We start from the raw sequence: 25,884 nt of genomic DNA on the forward strand, positions 1-25,884 counted from the left end.
AATATTTCGAAAATCGATAATATCGAGATTCAGTATAGCGCCATATGAATGTAAGGGCTGGAGCATGGTCCTTCAGGCACTCTCTTTGGATTTCGTCCTGGATTTTCCTTTAGCCTTGTTCCCACTAACGTCGGTTGATCCTGTGGAGGATCATTAGAACATTTACTTCCTCTAGCTGTGGTAGTGCTGGAGTGATTTCATTGGTTTGGATATTGACTAAATTCACAATCCCAAGTTGGGAAAAGGATTCTACCAATTATTGTAGGTGTAATAGATGCGAGAATCAGATCTTCTCTGGACCTCGGCTTTGGAATCTCCATAGCCTTCCCCTTCTAGTGTAGAAGAGGTACTGCTCCAAGAGCGTCCCTGATTCGCTCCTGTCTGGATTTTGATGTCTTAGGGTTCTCTCTTTGGTTTCTCTTCAGATCTGTAATTTCTGCCCTCAAATCTATAAGGCTCTTGTGTAGATCGAGAAGGATCTTAAGGAACTCGTCCATCTTTTAGCTCAAAGATTCTACTTTCATAGGTATATGGATTAATTTATGTCCATAGTCTTGAACCGTCTTTTGTATCTCCCTTAGATCTTGGGAGATCTTCGATGTGTCTGACTCGAGTTCTTTCCAATCAGTCATATTTTTTAGAACTGAAATTATGTAGGAATTTTTCCGTTCTGCTTCTCCATGCTGGGGTTCTACCATGGACTTTAGTGGAGCGTAGACGCTTACTGCCTTTCCTGGTAGTACTTGTCAAACCTCAAAATTTCTCAGCCACTCTTGTTCTTCTTCTGGCGTGAGAAGTTTTGGATCAATCCTCCTGGGACTGTTGCACTTGTCAAGAATTTTCATGAGAAATTCTCTTCTTTGTATTTCTAGAATCTGGAAATATTCTCTGTTTTCATAATAACTCGAACTTTCGTTCGGTTCCATTTTCTCTTAAAGAGTCTCCTCCATTAGTGGATAAATAATATCAAAATATAATATAATCATACATTTTTTCAATAAACCTAGCCTCTGATACCATTTTGGACGAGTATGGATGAAAAATTAGAATTTTAGTGAAAATGGACTAAAATAGCTTTTTTAAAACTGCATAGGGGTAAAAGTGTCCAAAATTCCATTTGTAAGCGATTATTCAAGTTACTGGACTTAATTGAAAATGCTTAAACATAGTGAACTAAAATTGAATGTGGGAAAACTTATTGGACCAAAATAATCTTTGTCCCGATTAAGAAGCTATAAATTTTAAATATTATTTTTAAATAACATTTGAATAAAATTTTAAATCACTAAAAGTAGTATTGTGGGAGATTTTAATAAAATATATTTGAAGGAGTAAAATAAAAAATGTAGTTGATAAGTGAGAATGACTTTTCTTCATGTGAGTGATAATTTTGTTACCTTTGATACTTGAGGAGATCAGATACGGCTATATGCATAGGGGTGCAAAATATTAATTTTTTTGTTAATAACGAAAAATTTTGCGAATTTTAATTAATAAAAAAATTTATTTATTGAATAAAAATAAATATTAATATAATTTTTTAAATTATAAATTTCTACAATCGACCTTTATAGATCCGTCACAACTATTGCAAAACACTTTTACATCTGTCTAACCTCTAGATTAATGATAAATAGGCACCAGACCCATCCACACCCATAACAACGAGAAACTCGTTTATTGGCATCCATGGAGTCTGAACGATGAAGAAATTTAGCAACTTTTTCTTTAATTGGTAAGTTTTCTTTGGACCACAAGTGATCAGGTAATGTAGCATCAAAATGGTGATGTGTTAATGCTTTTTTAGACAGTAATATAAGAACTGGCACTGCAAAGATAAAGGACAAAAAGAAGAAGAAAGAGAACAAGAATATGTGTTATTTAAGCATAGAATAAGGCGTGTAACAACAGTGTGCTTAAAGCATAGCCTTTTTTAATTGAGTTCCCTATATATATATATGGGACCGATTTTAGTTTTAGTGCATGATTTTAACGGTACTCTTCTCTGGTAAAATAGCTTAAGGAAGTATGACAGAAAGCTCAGGTATTCCCATTTGCATGTTTCATTGTTATATCTATATATATATATATTTGTTCAGAACATTTTCATTATGTTTGGCTTCGTTTTTGGGCCATCTCCGAGATGGTCCAAAACCGAAGCAATGTTTGGCATTCAATGTTTTGTCAATTTTTGTCTCGTTTTTAGGTATTTTGTAACAGTGAGTGGGGGACAAAACTAAAATTTCTCTCTTCATTTACAAATAAACTATATACATTTTTATACATATATATATATATATATAAATATATATAAAAAAGACATGATTTGACAATAAACAATATTTTTTGTCTCCCCACTACTCAACATCAAATATACCAAACTTATTTTATATTATCTCCGAAAACAAATCCAAAAATACACACTATCTCTAACTTATTTTTATTTATCTTTCTTTTTCTCTCTCTATCTCCACAAAATACCCAAAAATAAGTTAAAAACAAAACCAAACGTTACGTTGTTTTTCTTGTTTAGTCATCAACAGTAACTTGGGACAAGTAGAAAACCTCTTACTCTTGACTGTAGTTAGTAAAGTAGGCATTTCTTTCTTTTCAAATAGAAAGTTGGGCTAAATTGCATTTATTCTTGTATGTTAGGAGTGGCATTTTGAGAACTCCATTTATTGGGATGATAATTAAATGACGAATACATTTTATTTTGTGCAATTTAAAAAAATTCCTGCCGTAGAGTGGCCAAATTTGGTTGGAGTCAGCTGACATGACCAATTTTAAGGTTTTTAAACTAGCGCAACTTAGAATGCTGACATGGAAAAAAGATAATGGAGGAAAAAATTGTTATTTAATTAGGAGGTGGCAATTGTGATCCTATAACTAAGGACTTAACAATTTTAATCCGGAAAGTTAACTTTTGGCATTCTGTTTTTCCAGTGAAAATTAATTATGTGGCAAAGCTCTCTAGTCAATTTGAAAGGAAATTAACAGTGTTTTTCCCGCTTCTTCATTATATGATGCATAAAATTAGCCTGGTTTTTTGTCCCTTTCCTTTATTTTGCAAATTGAAATTAGAATTTGAAACAAGGGTTTAAGCCCAAAATCATTTCTGTCTTCGTTTTAATGAAAAATAGTGTTTAAGTGGAATAAAGGAATACACTATCAGAAGTTGGAATCTTCTTTGGAATATAAAACAAAATCTATATTTTTGTACAATTTCAACAACATGCACAAACATTTTAAGAATGTGAAATTAGGTAGGAGGGGGAAATCATTAAACTCCAAGTCTTGTAATGACATGTTTTTTTTAGTAAAAGTCTCGTAGTGGCATTACGAAGATGTAGCTTAATTTCTTCCTCTTTAATTCAATTTTTAGTAATTTTGGCTGACAAAGTGTTTGGGTGGAGAGAAAGAGTTTTAGGGTGTTTAAATTAGGAATTGTCTCAAATGGCGTATTTGGATTGATAAATTTGGATTTAAATTAAAGATTTGGAGAAAAGAATTTAAAATCCATACATATTTTTCAAAATATAGTTCAAAGTTAGTTTGGGAGGATTTGAAATCCTTTAAAATTGGAATTATCCAAACATATTCAAAAGATTTGTTATTAGGAATTTAAAATCCGCGATTTCGAATCATTCAATTCAAATGCGTTCGAAATGAATTTCAGCCAAACTAGAAAAAAGGGCGTAAATTAACCTCAGCATTCTTCACGCGCTTTCCATGTGCCTATTAGTAAAATGTAATGAACCGCTATTAAGATATTGAATATTAAATTATTCTTTTTTATATTAGTTAAACATTTTAGACAAGCGACATGGTTGTTTAACATGGAATGACAGAATCAGACCAAATAAAAAGTCTTATGTTCCAAAATCGTTGTCACGTATTTATGAAAGAAAGGTTTTCAACATGCACGGTTTGCACATAAGGGAGTTGTATTAGATATTAAATGTTAAACGATTCACCTTTCTAACGATTTAAACTTTTAACTGGAGTGGTTTGTAATCCTGTAAGCGTAATATCCTTCATGCTTACGAACTCACGCGCACTTAAGAACTTGCAGGCTCTGGAATTGTTCCGGAAATGTTGACTGAGGAAAACTATGAGTACTGGAAAAGGTGTTTGAAAAACTACCTGGTTGGGCATGGGCTATGGGGTGTTGTTTCCGGAAACGAGGAGATGCCAGATAAACAGACGCAGAAACAAAAACATGAAGAATGGAAGAGGAAAAATGCACTGGCTTTGCATGCTATTCAACTATGTTGTGGAGCAGGCATATATTCCAGATTAGATAAAGCTCACATTTCCGCCAAGGATGCATGGACTCATCTGGCTGAAAAAGCTTTGCAGCCCAACCCACCACCATTGTCAGATGAAGAAGAAGCTCAAGCTGAAGATACTGGTAATTATTCTCTCATCAATCCTTATTATCTATGGAGTAATTATGTGACGCCTCTTCCCTAAACATATTCATTTACCCTAACAAACTCATATTTGTTAGGATGGCACTGTTAATCCACCTATATAGCTGAGACTTGGCTTATGCTTTATCTCTTGAAAAACAAAAAACATAGCAAATTTTATGAGTTGCCAACTCAGTAAGTGGTAGCTAATTAGTCCATATATATACACACATATAGGCACATATTATATAAATCTAATTTAATTCCACGACCACAAACAACCAGTATTATTTTATAATCACGAAGTTGGAATTTCTGTAATACCAATCAACTGATACTTATCACATAATTTCATGAAATTATGAAGTAATAATATCAATAATCATGCGAAACTAGTATATATATTAACATGATATAAGATTAATAAAAAATCATAAAACTAAATTAGGTAAACTACAATTAATTTAATTAAATATAATAATATATTAAATTAGTCTCTATTACTTGGTCAACCAACTTAAGTGATGATCAGCATTAGTTGGCGGTACAAAATTCAAGTAATAATCTACAAGCTAATCAAATGTATAAGCAAGAAAATAAGAGTGTTGAGGGTGTTTGTGGTTAGTATAAGAATTTTAACAATAAATGAAATGAAATGAAATGAATATATATAAGTTTTTTTTATAATGGCTTTGGTAACGGTCTTTGGAACGTCCAAGATAGCCGTTAGAAAATGTAGCCATTATTTTGTGACGGCCTTTACAAAAAAAACCATCTCTAATCTGACGATTCTTGTAACATCGTCTTTTCATGTACTTTGGAACTATTTTTTCCACCGCCATTGTAATTGCTTGATATTTGAAAAATCATCCGTTTCAAAAATAGATAGCTGTTACAAAAACTATTGAAAATAGTAACGGCCTACAAATTGTAACGATTTTGGGAATACACCAATTTTGTAAAGGGTGTTGTAACGGTTATGGCTGTTATAAAAAATTTCTTTTTTATTATCCTCTCAATGACGTCAGCATGTCCAATCCGTTACAAAGATCGTGTGTATTGGAATGGGCATTAGCCATTACAAAAGAACGGTTATAAATCCTGCCTTTTTTTTGTAGTGGAAGTTGTAATTTCAGTAATATCAATCAGATGATACTTGTCACATAATTTCATGAAATTACAAAGTAATAATGTCAATAATCATGTGAAACCAATATCAGAGTCAAACACCATCTACGACCTAATACACACTTCACTACGGTTAATTGTTTACATTAGTAATCATGCAAAACCAACATTAAAATCAAGTAATAACTTCGCACATTATTATAGTTCTATTCTCTTAAGTATTCATTGTTTTCTTTTGGCCCTACTTAGCCTAACTGGTTCATATTTAATGGGTTTGCTGGCTCTCATCGTGTCAATCAATATCATATAACTGCCGACACAGGATACCTATCTTGTGTGGGGACATCACACTGAACCTAGCACCCCCACATCACCATAATGTGTAGTCGTCATCAAAGGATATTTCCCGCTACCCAAGATACCCCGATACCATTCGCGCCATGGCACCTAGTTGTATATTCATGTGTCATATCATATATCACATCATCATGACAGCACCCAACTCATCATCAATCATGTCACCTCATTGTAAACCATTAAGTATGCCCCACATTAGGTAAGCCATTTTTTTATCTCATTTTATCCTTCTCATTTTCTTGATTCCATCACTCAACTCCATTCGATAATTAACCTCAATTATCATCTGCACATTGACCACTTCATCATTTTACTCAAGTCAATCACCAAATAGAAACATATCACCATCATTTACAACAATTCCATCATTCATTTTTATTCATCACGAAATCAATCAATTAGAAGCATGTTACAATCATATCCATATTTCAACTTTATTCACCATAAATATCACAGAACCATAGACAAAACATATAACAACCGTTTCATGAGACAACCATATAATCCAGTCAAGTACATTACAATTTCTAATCAAGTTCACATATAGACAAGTAGATACATATATATATATATATATAAATTAAATTAACTATATTTACCTACCTTTTCCAACTATTTAAATAGCATAATAATGTTTTCAGTCTTGAACATTATTCTTATATCCTATAATGAGTTATAAGACGTAATCTCAATGAATTGATAATAGTGAAGTTCTTTCATAAAGCATTAGATCATATCGTACACTTCCCACTAATTCTTGAATATCTCGCTCTACAAAATTCGAATCTTTAGTCCGTTATCTTCTGTAGAAAGTAGACTCGGTTATTTTTACCTCAATATATATTTTGATATATTAAAATCAATGTCTATATTTTAGAAGTTACCTTACAGTCCTTGAATCTATAATCTTTATAGTTTGAGCATTACTCACTAGTTATACATAACATTATTTGTAATCATTATCTTTAGAAACTATTTTAGTATAATAATCTAAACATAATAAGATTTCCGGTGGTGTATGATTTATATTTTAACCATAGTAATTAATTTTATTAAAATCTATCTCTATCATCTACTTAATTAATCTCCTTGACAGAATCTCTGTCTTAACTTATAAATGTTCCTCATAGTGTAATACAATTTATAAAAGTGTGAATTTTACATAAAATATTCTTATGGAAGTCTAGTTTCATTTTCAACAAGAATTATTCCGATTGGATTTATATGTAATTAGTTATTCAAGGTTTAGTACAACCTAGTTAATTTAGACTGTAACATATTCGAATCTACTACTTTAAAATTCTCTCAAAAATCATCATATTTTCAAAATATACTCTCCTACATGTCTAGTTCATTTATGAAAGAATTATACATATTGAACCAGTATAACCGCAGTAACAAGGCATTATATATACTTTGTCGAATTTTTGGCAGAAACAAAGCAACAGAATATTTTCTTATATTTACCCATTAAAACGACAAATTCATCTTTTTCTCAAAACTACAAAGTTTAAGTAAATACCTTCAGGGTTTCCTAGAAGCCGGAATAACTAAATTTGGACTGGTATATGTTAAGATAATCCAGATTTAGAGAGGCTGCTAAAAAATAGAGCCTCTCCTAATACCTTTCTTCCATCTTTTATTAGTGTATTTTCCTGAATTCCAATTTACACCCAACTTCTACACGAATTTGATAAAAAAGATGAACAAAAACTTACTTAATCAATTGTAAAAACAGTTTAAGCTAGATGGTAATGAAAGAACAGCTCAAAATTCCTCAAACTCCCTTCTGCTTTCTTTTCTTCTCTTTTCTCCTTTTCTTTTCTTCTCCTCATCCTCTCCTCTTTGCACCACCTCTGTCTTTTGTTTTTTTCCTTTTTTGTTTTCTTCTCTCTTTTCTACACCCTTCAAAAATGTAATCTATATATATATATATAGTTAATTATATTTATGTGTAAGTTTGTAGGTGTATGTAGTTATATATATAATAATATAGTATTTGATATATATATATATATATTGATAAGGATGTAAGGAGTGTTTATACGTTGTCCTTATTCCACCACCTGATCCCCTTTTCCATCTTATTTGTATTTTATTTTACTTTAATGTATAAGCTGTAGATATATATATTAAAAGAAGATTGTATTTATTCCACCCTCATCTTTACAAATTCTAACACTTTTAATCCCACAATTTCTGTTGTTCAAATTCTCAGTCATCTCCAAGAATTTATTATGTCAAATAAATTTCCATTAACCACCAAAGATTATATATATCATCATACCACTTATCTGTATGATTATTCTAATAATTCATAATTATATATTAAGATTTGAGAATGTTATAATTTTTCCCTCCTAATAAAAATTTCGTCCTCAAAATTTTTTTATCTTACCCGTTCCAAAAAATAAGTGCAATAACTTGTATATTATTATTTCCAAGGAGATAAAATACAATTGAATCATCAAATTCCTGTTGTTTGCATGCAAGTTGGAAACTAATTAACATTATCTCTCTGCAGGGAACAAAGAATACCTAAAATATGAGAGTTTGTACAAGGCAATTGAAGCAGGTGATTTGAGGACAACACAACGTCTGGTTGGTGAAAACCCGGATGCAGTTAGGGAAAGAGTATCATCTCACAAAGACACAGCCCTTCACATTGCGATTTTATCAGGACAGCTGAAGATTGCAGAACACTTGGTGAGTAAGATGGAAGCAGCTGACTTGGAACTCACCAATGAATACGAAGCAACTGGGCTGTCTCTGGCTGCTGTCTGTGGTGCAATCAACCTGGCTAAGGCCATGATAAGGAAGAACAAGAATCTACTCAGAATGGGAAAGGAACACGAGGACGGGCAGCTCCCTGTGATTGTGGCTGCTTTGTACGGGCAAAAGAGAATGGTCCGTTATCTCTACAATCTCACACCTAAATCTGCGCTGAGCCCGGAGAAAGGCGAGAATGGGGTGAAGCTGCTTAATAGTCTTATTACTGCAGAAATTTACGGTATGCCGCATCCTGGAACTCATCGTATAAATTATCAAATTTTTTTATCCAAATCAAATTTTATCGAAATAAATTAATTACACAACAAGCGTGTGATTCGTCATTTTCTATATAATTAGATCAAGTACGATCAAAGTTGATTTGGATAAAAAAAAATTCATAAATTACCAACCAAATATTGCAATTTACCTCTATGAAAAGATTTATATGCAAAACTTTCTTTAAATAGAGAAAAGAAATTGCTAGTTGAGCACTGATCAAAGTCATAGATCGTCGATCTGTTTTAGTCTCGTGAGAGGGAGTTGGGGAACTAACTTTGATTAATCTTTTAATTTTTTTAAAAAAAAATGAGTCACCCTAGGGGGCGATTGGGTTGGCCTCCACCTAGGAATATTAGCCTATCAAGCTTTAAACTTAAATTTTAATTTCTTGTCTAAAGAAAAAAATAACAATTGAAATTGACATTACTTTATTTTAAAAAATAATTTCTTTTGATAGTTTTATAATTTATTTTTATTTATAATATAAAATAATTTTTAGTTTCTGATTTTTCTTTATAGCTTTTTGCAGAGAGAAAGCTCGACAGAATGTGAAAATTGCTCAAATTATTCCAACTATAATTAGTAGTTTATATTATTTTATTTGATAACTCTTTATTTAAATGTCTCATGAAAAATAAGTAAGCTTAAATATAAAAATTGATCATGATTTTTTTAAAAACTTATATAATAAATATATGTTTCAATTTTTAAGAAGTGGATAAATTTATTATTAAACGACTGAAAAACTTGTTAATCACATATTTCAACCAGCTCTCGTTGTATGATTAATGGTTATAAGAATTAATCATACATATATCATTGTATGTATTTAATTTGCAACTATTATTATAATAATCTGATCTTTTATAAATTTGATATTTTTATTTACCAAATTTATTAATTAAATATTTTGATATATAGGACTAAGTCAAGTTTTTGACTTCTTATTGTCACATGGTCACATTGCTCTCTCTCTCTCTCTCTCTCTCTCTCTCTCTCTCTTCCATTTTGTAGATTCTTGTTTTTTATTATTTTCATATGGTATAGAAAAAAAATATACAATATTAGTGACGGGCAAAATTTTTTTTTTGTTTCATTAAAAAAAATCATTTTCGTTTTCAGTAATATAATTATGATGAGTGTCGTTTTTAATACCATAAAACACCAAAACAAGCATTTTTTATCTTAAGTTAACAGCAGAGGCCATGTGTCACGCACATGATCGTTAACAGCCACTAACTCCTATTATTTAATGGTATTAAAAAAATAAAAAAGTATTTTTTTTGTACCATTAAAAGTATTAGATACTTTTTTTTTCTAAATAATAATTTAATTTTTAAATTAAAAGTATTTACATTCGAGATTAATTTTAGCAGCTATTAATTTTTTTAAATTGAATTTTTATTTTTTTTGAAAATATTTTAATAAACTTTGACAATAATATACAAGAAATAAAATTTTATTTATAAAAATTAAAAAAATAAAGAATTTTATTTGAAATAAATAATAACATAGTTTATAAATTATAATTATATTTGTTTTAGATAAACTCTAGCATATTTAATTATTTCTAGAATTAAATTATTATTTATTCTAAAAATATTTGAATAAATTTTGACTGAAAAAGTAAGAGATAAATTTTAGTATTATTTCTACAATTCATCTCGAAGGTAAATAATTACAATTTAAAAATTAATTTATTATTTAATAAAGAAAATTTATCTAATACTTTTATTGAAAAATAAATTTTAGTTTTTATAGTTTGTGCTCAAATATTATTATATTTTTAGATCAAATAATAATTTGATTTGTAAAATTGTAAGATAGATCCCGAAAATTATCTGAAATAAAAATAATTATAATATTAGAACTATTTATTATATATATTATAATTTTTTTATTTTTTTTGGTAAAAAATAAAAACAATCTTATAATTTGTAGTTAAAGTTGGTTGTCAAAATATTTTCTTTTAATAGTACCAAAAAAATATTTTCTTTTTATTTTTTTGGTATCATTAAATAGGAGTTAACGACCGTTAACAGCCACGTGCCAGGCACATGATCTCTGTCGTTAACTTGGGATAAAAACAAAGGCATATTTTTATATTTTATAGTACCAAAAACGACGTTCGCTATAATATGGTACCAAAAATGAAAATGCATTTTCTAATGGAACAAAAAAAGAATTTCGCCCATTAGTGACAAGATGTTATGTAATAGTTTTAAATTTTGTCATAAAAAAAAAAAAGTGATAATAATTTTGATCTTATCACTATATAATTATTAGTAACAAAAAATTTTATATAATATGTCACTAAGATAATTAAGAACACATCTACACTAACAATACAAATAATACACTGAAAAGCGATTATTGACGCTAGATTGTCATTATACATATCACTAATTGTTTCTAACTAGTTACAATTTAATGCACAATACACTACTGATCATTATTTTTTACAGTTTTTGCAAAATAATTATCACTTACAAATTAAAAAGAATTGTTGTCACTAAACATGAAAAAATTCAAATGCTAATCCCAAATTATAGGGTCATTTGTAAGTTTTATCTCATGTTTTTGGGATTAATTAATTTTAGCCCTATACTTTTTTTTGGGTGTAAAATTAGTTTCACTTTGAATTTTTTGACGAAAAGCGGGTCGCCATTAGTGCGACTTTGCGCCAAATAATTGACAGTGTACTAATTTGCACAAAAATAAAAATATGTAAAAAAATTTAACTATTACTAAAAGAATGGGATAAACTTGAAATCGTCCTATGATTTGGAATTAATATTATAATTTTTATACCAAATATATATAACTAGTGGTAATATTAAAATTGTCATTTTTTTCTAATTTTTTTATAACTTTTGTTACATTTAAGCCTGTGAATAACTAGCATGATTCAAGATCACAGTAGTTGTAACAACATTGATCCATGCATGTTGTTTCAAATCAGACATACGGCGTGTCAGAAATTATGAGGTGATACCAAAAAAGTATATTAAGATAAGTTAAATTATAAAATTATATTTATACGAATAAAGAGCTTAAAAAAAATAAAGTGTAAATTTCATTAACCGATATCACATTAGAGGGAATGCAATGTTATAATATCATTGTTTCGAATAATATCGGATGATTTTATAAAATAGATTTAAATGCATTTTTGAATTCGTAATTTTAGGTCATTTGGATTTCATTTCTTAACTTTTTAAAATAATATTTTAATTTTAGTCATTTTTTTAATCGAAATTCACAATTCTCTTGCAAAATTGTATATTCATCTCACCTGACATTATAAAATTGTAGTTTTTGTTCCTATTAGCTCATTTTTGCCAGTATTTTTGTCCTTTAATTTCTTAAAGTAGCATTTTGGTTATGAAGTTTTTTAATTCTTGCGATTTCAAATTAATTAATTTTTAGTCGGTGGAGTTGAACTACGGCGAACAAAAGGACTGAAATCACGAAATGAAAAGGATATAAAATTAAAATACTATCATCAAAAATTTAAGTACGAAACGCCAAAGACTTAAGCTACGGAACAAAAAATGTATTTAGTCCATATCAAATATATATATTTCTAGCGACACACATATATATATATATATATACTCAAAAAATAATAAGTATTGATGGATATTATCATATCAAATAGTTTGCACCATGATACAAATAATGATGATTATACTTATTGTTCTACTCATTAATCTGGGCTATGGGCTTCCCGTAGATGTTGCGTCGCTGCTAATAAGACGATACCCTAAACTGGGCGTGATCCCAGATCAGAATGGCCTGTACGCTCTCAAAATATTGGCTCAAAAGCCTTCTGCTTTCCCCAGTGGAATGAAGCTCGCCTTCTGGGAGAAATGGATTTACAACAGTAAGTACACACACACACATATATATATATATATATATATATATATATGGCAACAATCCATTATTTATTGGGTGATATTGAAAATGATCACATACCCCCTTTAAAAAAAATATAGCAATTTACCCCCCTATACTTTTTAAAATAAAGCAATTTACCTCCTTATATAGGGAGGTAAATTGCTTCATTTTAAAAAACATAAATAGGTAAATTATTGTATTTTAAAAAATATAAGGAGGTAGATCGCTATTTATTTTTTCATAAGGGGATAACTTGCTCATCTGCTATATCACAAGGAGGTTGCTTGTATTTTTTCCATTATTTTACATGTAACTTTAGATTGTTTTTAATTTCAGTTTGATAACCTATCCATTTACATATTTAGTCCTTTTTTCTTTTTTATTATAAATTTAGTCATAAACATCTCACATTTAATCATTTTATTTATAAATTTAGTTTTATATTCACAATTTTGGTCCTTTTCACACTGTAATAAATTTTATTTTGGTCCTATAACTACAGATCGTTAGTGCCAAAACTGTTAACGCATGACTAAATTTGCCAAAAAAATGACCAAATGTGAGATGTTTATGACTAAATTCGTTAAAGAGAACTAAATATATAAATGAAGTGAGTTATAACACCAAAAATACTAACAACCTAAAGTTATAGGACCAAATATATAATTTTGCCTATATAAACATGCATGCCACTTTTTTAACATAATTAGACGGCATATTTTATAAGATTTTACGAGACGTTAATAATTAGTTTTATTTCTATAAATTTTGAAATATTTAAACAAAATAAGATTATATACGAAGTTTATAAAATGTTAGTAATGTCAATTATGTTAATGATATGATTAAAATTGGAAGAGTTGTTGAAGATTTAAGAAATAAATTGAAAACTCCTTAAAATTTATTAAAAGTAGTTATAAATTTCAAACATTTCATTTGTAGATCAATGTGATATGCTCTTTCTTATAAAAGAATTACCCAACACTCTTATCTTTTACACATTTGAAAGTGTTGTGAAAAATCATAAGCTCATCAAAACACCCTTTTGGGTGTGTTTATTTGAAGTTTGAATGGCCGAAAACCTTACGGAAACAATCTCGTCGATAAGCTCAGGTGTAAGAATTCATTCTCCTTGGGATGGTGAACTGAAACCTCACAGTGAAAGTCATGCATTGAGCAGCTTTGATGCCGACCACGCAGTAGAAATTGAAGAACCAAGTGACGAAGAAATTCACGAAATCGCTGATGAAAGCCTAACTATGAGCATTCGAGGCAATTATATCTCTCTCCACTCTATTTTTTGGTGTTTTTCTGATAAATGGAGTAGAAGACTCAACAATATTTAGTATAAAAAAAATCGAGCAAAATCGTGTTTTGGTACCAATTTTCCCTCCTTTTTCTCAAACTCACGTGACTTTTCCCGCCAAAATTATAGGGTTGACGGCCGTTATCTTGCACATGGGCACTGCCATTAAGTTGGTACAAAAAATGCTTATTTTTTGGTTTAATGGTACCAAAATCCGAACTTGCAAAATTTGTGGTACCAAAAATAAAACTGACATTTTTTAATGGTACCAAAACACGATTTTGCCCAAAAAAAATCCAATCCTATTAAATCTGAGCCCTCTCCCTATGAAACTGAAAATACTAAAAACAACTGTTTGTAAAAAACAAAATGTTAATAACCCCATATATTTTTCAAAACGATACAAAAGGACTCCCTAGAGCTGGCCGCGCACCACACACGCCCTCTTTGACAATCTGGGCTTTTTTTTTTTTTTTTTTGATCAAAATATAATTTTTGCACCTTAATTTATGAGCTGTTGAATTTTATTTATTATATAGATACGCGCTATGATAAAATTGAGTTTTCGCCACCTTATGAATGACCACAACTTAAAACTGTGGTAAATCAATACTATTTACTATAGTTAAACAAAATCAAAGTAATAACTTAAATTTTTACTATGATTAATCAATATCCGGTCATATCTTTTAATCATAGCCTTTGTTCAGACTTGCAGAAACAACTGCTTATGATTTGTAGGAACTTTCTTTCTTTTTGCTATAATTATTAATCGAAGCAAAAAATCATATTCTTTGTAGTGAAATGGTTGAAATTTTGTAGAATGTCAATGATGAAAAATTTAAGTTTGCTACATTTAATATAAACAGATTAACGGTTCTGATTTAAGTGAAAATTAATAACTAAAAGTAATTTCATTGATTTGAATACAGGGTGCAGATTTAACATATAAATCAACGGCCTAAATTTCACTTAGTATAAATCGATGGTTTGGATTTAATAATTGGGTTCAATACAATTTACTTAAATTACAAATGCCAAATTACCCATGTGTTTAAAAAAAAATAATCAATTTACCTCCCTGTCTAAGGAGGTAAATTATTTTATCTTGAAAAACAAAGGGGTTAATTGTTGCATTTTTAAAAACGCTGAGAGGCAAATTGCTATTTCTTTTTATAGGAGAGTAATTTACTCATTTACAATATAGAGTGTTGTTTGTATTTTTCTTCTTTAATAATTTATGGAAGATATCTATGTACATATATTTATACATATATTATATATAAATATATAGAATTACATATATATAGAGAGAAAAGGGCGGTGGCAGTGCGGATGCCAAAGGGAGTTGGGGTTTGGGAGGGTTACATTTTTTTTATAAGTTTTTTTTTTTTTTTTAACAATACCTGTATCTGTGGTAATGATAAAATTAGAATTAAAATGACTCTACAAACCTGTCATCTTATAAATAAAGCACTGATCATTTTAATCCTCAAATCTATTTTGTTTTTTTTTTTTTTTGACAATTTTAATTCTTCATATGGAAATCAGCCATGGAGTTGGAATATTTTGCCAAATGGACGCAAAAGTTGGCCCAAAAACCCTCCATTATGTTTGGATTTGTGATTTAATTGTTTTGCTTTGTGTTTCGAAAATAGAGAGAAAAAAATAGAGATAGTGAGTGTGTGTTGAAAATAAATGATATGTTTGGATTTGTGTTTTAGGAAAATTTAAAATATTTTAAAATAAGTGGTGTAGGTTTGATGTTGGGATTTGAGAAACAAAAATTACTGTTTATTGTCAAATCATATATTTTTATATATAAATATGTATATATATAAATATTTTATGTTTAATGTTGTACTTTTGGGAGACAAAAAATACTGTTTATTGTCAAATCATGTCTGTTTTATATTATGTGTATATATAAATGTATATATATATATTATATATAAAAAATTAAAAAACAGAAAAACACACAGATGAGATGTAAAACACAAAAACAAACATTGTATGTGTTTTATCTTGTCTCGGAAAATGCGAAAACGCAAAACCAAACAAAGCCCTCATTTTTAGGGCAAATTTTCATCGAAAGGACTAAATTACCATAAGTCTTAAATTTGAGTACTAAAATTGCGATTGGCGTACTGTAAATGACGATGGGCACCCTCTACTTCTATATAAGACTAATATTGCAGTTTTGGCTTGTGTTTCCTTTGACAAATAGAATTCGTTCAGCTTTGCTGACCAGTATTGCTTTGCAGTTCACAATCTGTTCCAGAAATTGGGTTGGGGCATTCTACGAGTGTTTGGTATGTATATTCTACTGATATATGTCGTTAAACGCAACACGTTTTATAAAAATTTTAAGAGCAAAAGAAAACAAAAAAGAGAATAAGGTAATCCGACTCCTCAACTCTTAAAAACGAAGCAGTTCGTGCTCCTTATGCGCCTGATTACTTGCATAGAATGCTAGATTTTGACCTACTTAACGTTCGGAATCATGAATGGTCTAGCAGTCAATTTTCAAATATATTTTGTATATATACAGAAAAAAAATGCAATTTATTTTTTTGTGATATTGAAAATGAATAAAAAAAATTCATGTGATAAATAAAATAACAAATTATTCTCTCTGTTTTGAAAAATTAAAGCAAATTACCCCTATCTAAACCGTTGATACGGGTAATTTGCTTCATATTTTGAAACACTGGGTCGTAATTCGCTAATTCTTTTTTGGGAAAATTGTTTGTTTAGTCTTTTAAATTTTTTTACTATTAATTTTAATCTTTTAAATTAACCCGTTTTAGTTTGAATCTGATAGCTTTCAATATTGCTTAATTTTAGTTATATATTTGACCAAATTTTACCCCGACACAACTTTTCATTTATATTCATTCATTTTGCATCTTATAGCTAATGCTCGTCTAGAATAGTATAAGAATCTAAGTTTATTGAATAAATGTTTGTTTATATATTACACTTAGAAAATTATGATGGACTATTAGCCTCTATCATCAAAAGAGCAAAAGATAAAGAACCAAATTTACGTAAAATTGATAGATAAAAGCCTAAATCTACTATTATCAAAGATAAAAAAACAAAATGAATTCAAACGAAAGTTATAAGACGGAAATTTTCTTTTTCCTTTCCTTTTTCAGGGGTATTTGCTCATTTGACAAATCATGTGGTAAATTGCATTTAACACTGTATATATATGGTACTAATTGGATATACATAAACTGTGTTTTGCGGTGCGCCGTTGACTTACGGTTAATTTCAGTTCCAGAAATCAAGTATATCCTTGTAAGAAAGTTGGTCCACGATGAATCCGTGAAGCTCCTGAGCAGCATGTTTGAGGAGATGCGGAAATTGAGCATGTCAGAACTCGAAAAACTGGATATTGACTCAATAATTTATGATGCTATCAAGCATGGGATTATTGAATTTATAACAGAAATGCTCAAGTACAAGCCCGACATCATATGGAGGAAAGATAGGAAAGGAAGAACAGTTTTCGCGCATGCTATTGTATTACGTCAAGAGAAGATTTTCAGTCTTATATACGCCCTTGGAGCAAAAAAGAACATAATTGCTCGCAGACATGATGCTTTTAGGAATAACTTTCTACATCTTGCTGCAAAGTTATCTCCTCCTGATCGACTACAGCGTGTTTCTGGAGCTGCTCTTCAAATGCAAAGGGAGCTACAATGGTTTAAGGTAATTGATTATGTAAATCCTATCATTAATATTAATCACCATATCTTTCTTGATTAGCTGTAGGTGAAATTTGAGGTTTTGCATTAGTTTTGTTTGGTTGTTGTAGAAATAGTATTGTTTACCATGATTTTAATATGAAGTTATTTATAGTATAGTTTAGTAAGTGTTGCCGTTGTATCCATATAGGAAGTCGAGAACATCGTTCAGCCCAAGCTCAAAGAGGAGGTGAATGAGAACAACAAAACGCCCCAAACACCGACGAGCATAAGCAGCTGGCCCGAGACGCAGAAAGTTGGATGAAGAGCACTGCAGGATCAAGCATGATCGTAGGAACTCTCATTGCAGCAGTAATGTTTACAACCGCGTTTACGGTTCCAGGTGGTAACAATAACGATGACAAAGGCCTGCCCACGATGCTGGAATCCCAACCGCATCCCTTCTTGATTTTCATGGTCTCCAATGCACTGTCGATGTTCAGTGCCTCTACGTCGCTGTTGATGTTCTTGGGGATTCTAACGGCACGATATGCAGAGAAGGATTTTCTCAAGTCCTTGCCCACGAAGTTAATCTTTGGACTCACGGCCTTGTTCTTCTCCATCGTTACTATGATGGCGTCCTTCGGCGCCGCGCTGTATCTGATTCTCCATGATCGGTTATCTTGGGTCACCATTCCCATTATCATCCTTTCTGTCATTCCAATAGCTCTTTTCTCCTTCTGCCAGTTCCCTCTCTTGCTTGAGATGACCAAATGCACCTATTATTCTGGCATCTTTGATAAGCAGCCCAAGGAAAAGTGAAACATTACTGGAGTTCCTCTCACTATGTGTTGATTAATTTCTAGAAAAATCGCAATATTAGTTGTCTAAATAATGGGAGTGGTAATTTTTGTTTTGTTAAAATCAATTTAGTAATTTGGTCTTACAGCTAAAAAAGAATTGACAATTTGAGGACAATTTTGGCTGAAAATTTGCATATTAGCATCTCATGTGCACAATACATGCACTTCTCTATAATATGAATTTTCGGCTTGATTTGTCCTAAAACATTGTCATTATTCTTTTTTTTTAATTATAGGACCAAATTACTAAACAGGACCAAAATTGCCAATTCCCTTATACCTAGGGGACTAAGTTTACAATTTTTCATTAATTTCTACACTGCATTTTTTACTTTTCCTTGTGCTATTTCAGTTCTTTGTTGTTATGGCTTTCATAATTTATAGCCTAAAAGTTCTATGTCTATTGTTTATGTAACATTTAATCTTTATATAACATACGTTTAAAACTGCAGGTGTTTGCAAGTACTTATATTGAGTGCTTTTCAGATGGTATATCAATTTAAGTTGATTAAAGGTATTTTCATGTCCATACTTGAGGCAAATAAATTTAATGGAATAAAGAACACTAATTGGTTGAGAAATCTGACCATAATCCTTGATTTCGAGAACTAAACTTATGTTTTAGATAAGTCTCTACCTCAAATTTTATCGGATGGGTCCCTGCTTAGAAAACATTTGACATTCAAAAAATTTACACAGTGACATGAGGACAATCGAAAAGTTCACAATATCATAGTAGGCTTGATTACTAACGAGATCCAAGAACAGTATGGGATGTACGATGATATCTGGTCGATAATGCTCTGCATGAAAGAGCCTTACGCGGTATCGGACTGACATATTATATATACCTTGACGAAGGCATTTTCCAGCACAAGAATGGTTGAAGGATCGTCTATACTAGAGCATGGAGTGATGATGCTACCCCTAGTGAAGAAGCTCAAAGACATCCGGGCTGATTTCGAAAGAGAAGAAATGTACATTGACGTGATCCTACAATCTCCTCCTCCTTCTTTTGATCAATTACCAATTATAACATGAATGGGCTTGAGAAAAGCTTTCATGAGTTGATTAATATGTTGGTCTAGTATGAGGCAACAAATAGAAAACCTACATTGTTGGTACTAGTGGGAGAGGCTTCAATCTCTAAAGTGAAGGGCAAGGATGCCGAACGTGGAAAGAGGAAGAAGAATGAGATAGCTGCAAGTAGTTCTAGTCCTCCTGTTGCACCACTAGGCGGGGATAAAGGAAAGAGAAAGAAGGTTCAACAATCAAGAGTTCCAAATGATGTTTATATTTATTGCAGAGAGAGAAGGGCAACTGGTAGAGGGGGTGCCATAAGCTCATCCCTAATGAAGGTAAACCTTTAATTGAGTATTCACATGAACACTTTATTATTCTTGGTATTGGATACCAATAATTCATAGTCTGCAAATGGTTTGTAGGTGGTAATGAGGAGTAGAAAAACCAAAACAAGAAAGTCCTAAGCTTATTAATAGCTGGGCTATTGCTAAAAAGACTGGGGACTAAGTTAGGCTTGGTGGTGTTAGGATAGATGACTAGGAAGCCAATTAGATTGGCTTGGAGGTAATATATTTTAGCAATGCTGGATATTATGTAATATTAGTCTGTGAATAAAATGAGTGTTCACTATTGGCCTTATCTTTGTTCTGCTCATTCTATATGTTTATATTTGCTTAAACATCACAACAGAGCCCACAGACCATTTAGATAACCGTGTATGCGCATTGGCGGTTATGAAATCAATTGCTAAGGGGTTGGCGCTTAAATGTTCCAATACGAGTACCTCGAGATTAGGCATCGAGTGTCTTGTGGAGAATTGTACTAAAAGTTACATTCATTTGATGAGTGTCGTATTTCATCGGCGACAGATGTGAGACATCTACGCGATCTTAGTGGATTGATTGATTAGGTGTCGAATCAACTAAACTGACTAGTAAGGATCTTCATATGGAAGCCTTGGAGGCTTGGCCGATATGACTTGAGTCCCCGGCTTCAATAGTAAGGTAATATTTTTTAGATTTGAGGAACCACGGAAGTCACGTGCATATGATGACTGTATCTTGGATCTGGCTTAGAGGTGATTGTGTCACGAACGCCTCTTTGAACCATTTTTTTTTAAACTTCCATCGCTTCCCGTGCCATAATGATTCTTTCACACTATCCCAACCGATGCGACCCACTGAGCCCGCAGTGAGTTGGTCAATCTAAGGTGTCCTTATGTTATTACAAAAGTAACTTGCCTATCAACATATAGATGGGCCTTGTAACTCCTCCGTGGGTCTCCTGGTCCTTAGACCTTCTTCTCCATGGGCTTGTTTTAATTACAAAAATAAAAACCTCACCAAAAATCTTACACTACTCTCACTACAACTAAAAAAACCCCGATCAGTAGTTGGGGGGAGTACATAATGAGGAAGATAACAAGCCTTATTATTCCAAGATGAAAAATGAGAGGGAGAGAGAGAAAACATTACAAGGGCATACGAGCCCAACCATAAATATAAACATACAAGAGGTCGTGGCTCCGTGATCATCCAGTACGCAAGGGCGGCCGTGTTGCAGAGCGCGCGCTGGCCCTCTGCCTTCTTTTTTTTTTTGTGTTTATTATTAAACAACAAAAACAAGCATAATACAAAACATTCTAAATTTTCACATGTTTGAATCCATTAATTGCAAAGATCAAACGAGCTATTTTCATCATATAATTACCAAACAAAAAGCATAAAAACATACTTCAAAGGCCGTAAAAAACATGTTAGTATGCTAATATCACACAACTATCATCCTTTACATCGCACCGGGCTCTGATATCACTTGAAGAATCACGTGGTATTGCCAGGGAACGCGCTGGCGAAAGCGGTAAATAAAAATGTATAATAATAAGAATTAAAGTGTAGAAAATAGCAAATTCAAGGGATGTACCCTTGGTGTTGTCGGGTTTTGATGTGTAATAAAATAAAATGTGCACGGGGTTGAGGTAAAAAACTACATAAACCGAAAAATAAAGAAGGTAGAAATACGATACCTTCGTTTTCTAACATGCAGTTGAAATGTTGTTTATTTGAGGCTCCAACGGAGAAATCCTCTAATTCGTCCACACCGCACGGTAATCAGAATCTCAATGTTCTCTTTGTTAGAAGAAAACACAAGAAAAAAAATGCTCCAAGAGCATAAGAGAGGGGCCGACCGAGAGGTGGTAGAGGAAGGAGGGGAAAATTTTGTGTTGTGTAATAATGTCGTAGTTATTTCCCAAATAATCATATAACATATATATATATATATATCTTGTATTGATAAATAACAATATAAATACAATACCTTCGTTTTCTAACATTCAGTTGAAGTGTTGTTTACTTGAGGCTCCAACGGAGGAACCCTCTAATTCGTCCACACCGCACCAAAATTAGAATCTCAATGTTCTCTTTGCTATAAGAAAATACGAGAAAAAAATTACTCCAAGAGCACAAGAGAGGGGCCGGCCTAGAGGTGCTAGAGGAAAGAGGGGAAATTTTGTGTTGTATAATAATGTTGTAGTTATTTCCCAAATAATCATATAACATATATATATATATATATATATATATCTTGTATTGATAAATAACAATATGTCTAGATATATTCTATATGTCTACAAGGTATATTTCTCTTTATTCCCAAATAAAGAGATGCCCAACAAAGACTAAAATTACACTTTCCAAAATTGCAATTTGTGGAACTTTCCCATGGGCTCAAAAATTCATGTTGACTGATTTTTATCAAATAAACTACAAGCCCAGTGAATTTTTATTTAAATTCAATTTAATAAATCTATTTAATTGGGGCCAACATGTATTTAATCTAATTAAATATATAGCCTAAATTGTCTTTATTAATTAATAAGATCCAACTTATTAGATAATAAGGACAAGCCCAATGTAAATTAATGCTATTAATTTATTCTTGACATTTTTTCATCCGATGGATCTCTCTTTTGTAAGTAATCCAATTACTTATGAAATTAATTCCATATTAATTTATTGTTCCTTTTCGATGATTTGTATGTTACTCTTTAGGTTAACACCTTTCAGTTAGACTTGGGCTAGTGTCTAACACTATGATTAATTTAAATCTATTTTAATTAATAATTCATGATTAACCTTTAATCAAGAAAGTCCATCACCGTAGGTAGCCATCTAGCAACAGTCTATGGTACTAGAGACTAGGTGAATTTTCGTATCAACATTTAGGCTCGAGTCCATTATGGGTAATGCCCTTCCACCTATTGTCTCCCAAATTTAGTCGAGGACATGGAATTAGGTGTCACTTTTAGTCCTGGACTAGACTTCTATGCTGAATGCATGAGATCGTGTTCGCCAAGTTTCTCGACATAGGAACCTCTTTTTCCTATTCGATCAATAAATGTGGCCACAGGTTTATAAAGCGTGAATGCATCTTCAAGTGCATATGAGACACCTCTGTCACATACTAATAGGGGATGGATCCACTTCTTGGTACTCATCGTCCTCACTACATACTCCGACTGCACTGGACAAGACTTATGATGATCTTGTCTCTGACATAATCACTTCTCGTGCAGATCCAATATACAGTCATCGTATGCACGTGACTATCATGATTCCTCAAGTCTAAAGACTATTCCCGTACTAATGAAGTTAGGGATTCATATGATGATTCCCGCGAGTCAATTCAATCAGTTGACCATCTTATCAACCAACCCACTGAAATCGCATAGACGTCCAATGTTTGTTGCCGATAAAATGCAGTACTCATCCAATTAATGCAATACTTAATGCAAGTCTTAGTAGGACTCTCGATGCCCAGTTTCAAGGTCCTCGAGTTGAAAAGTTTCAGACCAATCCTTCAGAAGTTGGTTCATAGCCACCATCCAATGCGCAGCACATCTATATGGGTTACTGTGGGCATTCGCTGTGACGTCAAAGCAGTGCTTAACGTAATTGGTAAGCATAACAGGCATATGTACCAAAGAAGAATACCTACCATATTCGTCATGACAATATTATTTAAATAAAAATTGCTTAAATATTTTTCAAAACCGCCAATCCCATTTGGCTTTTGGCCATCGATTCCAGCACTAACTTGAATCAAATTCAATATAGAACAAAAGGAGAATATTTTGAGAGAGAAATGGGAGCAAAAGTTCATGGCTAGTGAGTTAGGTTCTATAGGATATGTGTAGAGCTTTGTATATTATATATAATTGAATTAAAAATTCAATCATTACCAAGTTTGCCTCCAAGACAACCTATATACACATATGCATATAACCTTCAACCATGATGAAATAACCACTTCATAATGCTAATCATGGTGACGAGTTTCAATTCCTTTTGAACTTGCTCCCACCTCTCTCAGATGGGCTTCGACTTCAAGTATGCACCGGGGCTTGATTTATTCAAATTAAATCAAGCCCAACCAAAATTCATTGGACAATAATTAATTAAACTAATTTTAACCCAACTAAGTCCAAAGATTCATTTAATCCAATTAAATAAATCTAAACCCAAACACTAATTAATTGATTCAATCAATTAATTAAGCCAAACCTAATAAATTAATTTAATTAATTCAAAGGTGTTAATTCAAAAATTAATTAATCTAATTAGTTAAATCTTGAGCCATCCATCAAATGGATTATTAAATAAATGATCCAATCATTTATATATTCTCATCGAATTAATTTAATTCAATTAAATTAATTTGTCCCTTCTCGAATTACTAAATTAATTCCACCAATTCCATAGTGATTTCTGTGTGACTCATTAGGTTCACCCGCAACTAGAGTTGGGGATCGTGTCCAACACATATTATTTAGAAAATTTAATTTAATTAATTATTTTTAATTAACTATTAATCGAAAACGCCCGTCATCATGGGTGGCCGACTAGAAACAATCTATGTCACCTGACTAGGTGAATGTTGACGTGAACATTTAGGCTCTGGAGTTCTATACAGGTAAGGTCCTTCCATTGACCATCTCCCAGCTTTAGTCTTTGGCATGGAATTGGGCGTCGGTTCCCATCCTGGACTATGCAACTATGTTAAATACTTAAGATGCATTTACTCTATTGATCGACAAAGAAAATAATTTTTTATTGACCAATTGCTATGTCCATAGAACTTAGAGAGTGTAACCATCTCAGAGCGTATAGAAATACATCCATCATATACTAATAGAGGACAAAAATTCTATCCTGAAATCCACTGTCCTTACTATATACTCTGATTATATTGGACAAGGCTTATAACGACCACATCGAAGCCACAGTCATCTCTTGCCAGATCCAAGATATAGCCATCATATGCATGCGACTGTCATGATTTCTCAAGTCCAAGGACTAATCCTGTATTATTGGAGCTGGGAATTCAAGTCATACCGACCAAGCCTCTAAGGCTTCCATGTGACGATTCCCCCGAGTCAGTTCAATCAATTAACAACCCTGTCAACTAATCCACTAAAATTTCATAGACATCCCATGTCTGTCGTCGATGAAACGCGGCACTTATCCAATGAATGCAATAGTGCAAGTCTCTCTAGGACTCTCGATACCCAGTCTCGAGGTCCTTAACTTGGAACGTTTTAGACAAACCCTCGAAAGTTAGTTCAATAGCTGTCATTCAATGCGCAACCCAATTATATGGGTTGTTCAATTGGTCTGTGGGCATTTGTTGTGACGTTAAAATACCGTTCAATATAAATAATAAGCACAACAAATATATGGTGCCACAAATGAATGCTTACTATATTCATCAAGATAATATCACTTCATAAAGATTCTAAATAGTTTCCAAAACCGTCAATTCAATTGGCTTTCTGATTACTTATTCTAACATAACTCCCTTAGGGCTCAATGTATTCAGTGAACCACATATGAGTGACTGGATCCACCCAATAGATCATTGGCAAATATATTTTGTCCTACAAAGAGCTTCTCAGTCCTCTTTCTTGTCAAGAAGGACTTGAAAGCTAGTTGATTAAACTTGTCTATTTCTAGACTCGTTGAATCCATCAAACTCCTTATCCTAAGTAGAGAAATGTGACCTAGCCTAGCATGCGAAATCTGCAACTTTATCTTGATTATCCATTTTTACCATTTGCCTTGAGCACTCATAATCCAATTACG

At 31.8% G+C, this 25,884-nt stretch overlaps 1 non-coding gene across 1 annotated transcript; it reads left to right on the top strand.

Annotated features, from left to right (window-relative positions):
- Positions 1-1,979: 1,979 nt before the first annotated feature.
- LOC105167819 (uncharacterized) lies at positions 1,980-19,140 on the top strand. Its single transcript, XR_016066743.1, has 9 exons — positions 1,980-2,044; positions 4,076-4,414; positions 8,425-8,910; positions 12,688-12,837; positions 13,968-14,199; positions 15,712-15,772; positions 16,388-16,472; positions 17,444-17,880; positions 18,067-19,140. It is a non-coding gene; the product is annotated as an uncharacterized LOC105167819 (transcript).
- The last annotated feature ends 6,744 nt before the right edge of the window (positions 19,141-25,884 follow it).

Source organism: Sesamum indicum, linkage group LG8 (genome assembly GCF_026168435.1).
Source record: "Sesamum indicum cultivar Baizhima isolate 11 linkage group LG8, ASM2616843v1, whole genome shotgun sequence".
Lineage (NCBI taxonomy): Eukaryota > Viridiplantae > Streptophyta > Magnoliopsida > Lamiales > Pedaliaceae > Sesamum > Sesamum indicum.